This window comes from Aptenodytes forsteri, unplaced genomic scaffold (assembly GCF_000699145.1).
Source record: "Aptenodytes forsteri isolate BGI_AS27 unplaced genomic scaffold, ASM69914v1 Scaffold95, whole genome shotgun sequence".
Lineage (NCBI taxonomy): Eukaryota > Metazoa > Chordata > Aves > Sphenisciformes > Spheniscidae > Aptenodytes > Aptenodytes forsteri.
Window position 1 is genome coordinate 25,993 of NW_008794624.1, and position 4,022 is coordinate 30,014.

The window sequence follows — 4,022 nt, forward strand, 5'->3', positions numbered from 1 at the left end:
GACAAAGGCGATGCGGCCGCCCGATGCACCGGCCCTCTGTCCCTCTCCCCGCCGGCTTGCTCTGCCCCTCTGCCCGATGAGTCCCGCTGCCCACTTGCCATCAGCCTCCAGCGAGCGCTGGGACCACGCCAAGGTGGTCCCCAGCAGGACTCCCGTTGCACGTCCTCCACCCTGGCTTCTCCCACCCCACTCGGGCCCTGGTCCTGCGAGCACTTAGGAACGCTTATTAATGACCCAAAACCGGGAATAAAAATTATGCTTATGTCTTTGGCAAATGGGACCCGTCTGGGAGGAGCTGCGAGCACTCTGGAGGCCAGGATTCAAAGTCAAAATGCTCTTGACAAAATGGAAAAAGTCTTGGCAAAATGTAGGGTGCAAGTCCATGCGGGCAAGTGCCAAGTACTGTACTTAGGTTGGGGTAATTACCCGTGAAAATGCAAGATGGGAACCTGCTGGCTAGCCAGCCCTTTTACATATAAAGACCTGGGAGTACAGTGGATCAAAGAGTCAGTGCCGTGCTGCTGTGAAAAAGGCAAACGTCCCACTGGTACATACAAACATAGGCAGGACGCGGTAGCTAACCCTCTGCTGGGTACCAACGCCACTGGGTAGCATGTTTCGAGATGAGGCCTGATGGAGAGACTCCAGCAGGGCCTTGGGAACAGCCTGGGGTCTGGCTTTGCAGAAGGACCGCAGGAACAGTGTGTGTTTAGTCTGGGGAAGGGGTGGCTGCGGAGACACATGATAACTGTTTCCAAATACATAAAAGGCTGCCACAAGCAGGAAGGGACTACATTTCTCTGACCCATGGGGATTAGAACAAAATGTTGCCAGCTCAAATTGCAAGGCAATTCAGGATAGATATTCAGAGACATTTTCTAAGTGTGAGAATGGTTAAGTCCTGGAACAGGTTGTTTAGGGAGAGTAAGGACTCTCCACCGCTGAGGATTTAAAAAAAACACACTAGGCAAGCTCCTGTATAGAAAGTTTTTAGCAGAGTTGATCCTGCGTTGGGGTAGGAGATGGCCTAAGCAATGCCCTAAGGTTCCTCCCAGCCCTGTTCATAGGGTCGTAAGTTTCAGTGAGGTTTTTAAAGTCACGCTTCAATACAGTGAAACAGGTGTCGAAATGTTTGCCAGACGGGGTCCCACCTCCCAGCCCTCATCAGGCAGGATGTGAGAGAGGATCTCCTGGGAAGGTGTGGCCCCTCTCTGCCCACCGCTCCCAGTTCCCCTCCAAGTGTGCCCCCACGGACTGCAGCTTGTGGCATGGGAGCATGGCACCGCACGCAGCCGGTGCCAGGGGAGGAAGTGCTATATGCGGAGAGAACTTCCTGCGGGGATGAATTCCAGCGGATTCCCATGGCCCCATGCCAGTTTCCAAGCGCTGACAGTGGGCACGGCTCCTGCGCACACCGCCAGGCCCCGGGAGCTATTCACAGCTCTTTTTTCTTACCCCCACACTGACACACCCATATCTGAATGGCAAAACCCCCTCAGAATGTCATGACCTCCAGGTTATTTGGTTCTTCTCAGTGCCTACGCTCACTGCTGCCAGCCTTTCTGCTGCCCTGCTTGGAGGCAGATCAAAACCTCTGCTGTGCTGAAGCTGTTTCAGACTGTGCTGTCCCTTGACCTCAGAGCTGAGCTGAGCGTCTCTGCAGGATGCCCATCATGGCACTTCACCTCCGGTTCCCCTTTTAAACCAGACACTTGACACGTGGCAGGAGCAGACACACTTGTAAAGGGAAGGATAAGTAAATGGCTCTTGATGGGCCCTCGAGGGGTACAAGCTAAGGATATTCAAGGCTTATTTATACAGAACACAAGGAGAACTTGCAAAGATCAGATTAATGTCTCTTTCAAAACCAGGCCAGGGCTGTAAACTGGAAGTGAATCAAATCCAAGTCCCAGTTAGTTTTAGATGGCATCTTTCCTCAAAACTTATCTGAGAATTTTACACACTCTACTTCCTAGTCGCCAGTCACTAACATACTGTGCAAAGCAACTTAATCTTTTGTTCAGTTTAAGTCCAGACATTTCAGTACATGAAATCTGTTTGGACATGTCTCTCTCTAATCTGGTTTCGAGGTTACCTCCATAAATATTACCTGTGCTGTAGCTAGAATGTTTGTAGATTGCACTGGCCCCTAACTCATGCGTCCAGAGCTATGTATTATGCAAATGTTTTCCTCATATCCCAGGCTTGTTAGATCAAATCAAACTGCACTCAACTCTTCATCTGTCCTTTACATGTTGATCAAAGCACAGAACGCTGTTTTAGAAAGGAAATGCCACTGAGGGTAATATACCTTCTGTTGTCTGAAAAAAACCTGCTGATAAGGATCCTGGTGTGATTCAAAATGACAGGATGAAATTACAAAGAGCCCGTGTCACTTCTACCTCCAGTTCAAAGCATGGACACTAGAGAGGAAAGACATTCACGTCATTGACCATCTCCTCCTGGCCTGGCTTCTGCTGCACAATTGCTCTGTGAAAGACCATGTTCAGTATTGGTAACTGATATCATGTGAATCATTTCCCATAGCAGTATAAAAGAAACTATTTCCAAGTATTGCTTTGATTAATACTGACATATCTCACAGCCAGGAAAGCCAGGCAGCATTAAAGAGGGGGAGAGGGCAGAGGATGGCATACAACAGAGCCAAGTGCATGAGGTGGCACACAGTAGGGCACAGAATATTATCATGGGTCCTGCCACATCATCAGCTGTTAATATCTTCCTGCTGCTCACCCTAAACTGAAATATCCATCCTTAATTTCATCCCTGTCTCCCTGATGGCTCTTGCTCAGTTCTCTCCTCCCTCCCACTGGACTCTGGTTGCTCACATTCTCCCCCCCCCACCGCCCCGATCTTGCAGAAAGCTCCCTGTGGCCGGAGGCGGCGCAGGGACTTTCCTCAGGGCACAGAGGGTGATTAGTTGCAACTTTCAGTGATGCCTGACTCATTGTGTAGCCACCCGCACACATGTGGCTTTCGTGTTTCCTTGTACGCAAATGTCACCAGGCTCTGGAGGATTTGTTTGCTGTCCTATCTCACACCCTCACTTATTACTTGCACTGCCTTCTCTGAAGTATGGTTTTGTCACCGTCCTTCTGAACTGAGTGTTTAATTTATGGGCGATGGCAGGGCTTTTTACCTTATTTTTCATCCAGCTCTGCGCATGTAATCCCACAGTGCATTGCCCTTCACTGATGGCAAACTCCTCCGTTATGTAAGGACAGGCAGAAACCTGCTCTTCCCTGCCTGCCCTGTTTCCTTTTCTGTATTTCTGCTTTCTAGGTCTCCTTACCCCATTACAACCTGTGGATTTGGTCTAGTTCTGTTGCTCCAGGTGTAACCGCTAGAGCCTCAATAAAAGTCAATTAGTCTCTCTGCTCAATCCTTGCCATTATTTCACTGTCCTCGTTAGTGTTCTTCTTAGTCTCATCCCATATGCGAACATTTTACGCACGCACAGCAATCTAAGATTTACTTCCCTGCTTCCAGCCCTTTGAATTACTGAATGCAGTACTCTGCTGCTGGCTGTATGAGAGAACAGGCCAGCAATGAATCCCGATCAAGGGCAGGCAACAGTATTTGTAAATACTTGATCCCCGAAAATGCCTCCCACCGCTATGCGCTAACAGGATATTCACGCCATTGGCAAATTAACCCAGGGCACAATTTTAGACACCAGGAAGGCTGCTCCATACAACCCCTTGGTGACCACGGCAGGAATGCTCAACAAAAGCAAATGCCCTGTGCATCTTCCTCTGGAAATGGCCTCAAAGCGGCTCGGAGGGAGCCGTGTGGGGCACCACGGCCCAGCAAGACGGCAGGAGAGCTGTGCTGGCAGCAGGACCACCACCACGGGCCCTGCATAGGGCCTGGGCACCACCAGAACCAGGTGTGTGGGACTCAGGGGGTGCTGGGGCTGGAGGACGGCCCCCCCGGCCACAGGGATGGCGCCTGCTCCCGGCTCCGCTCCCCAAAGACAACCGTGCCCGGGGACCCCCACC

General features: G+C 50.7%; 1 protein-coding gene across 1 annotated transcript in view; it reads left to right on the top strand.

Moving 5' to 3' along the window:
• TMCO1 (transmembrane and coiled-coil domains 1) overlaps positions 1 to 4,022 on the top strand; it is a 33,460-nt gene that overhangs the window by 10,032 nt on the left and 19,406 nt on the right. The gene's annotated exons all lie outside the window — the stretch shown is intronic.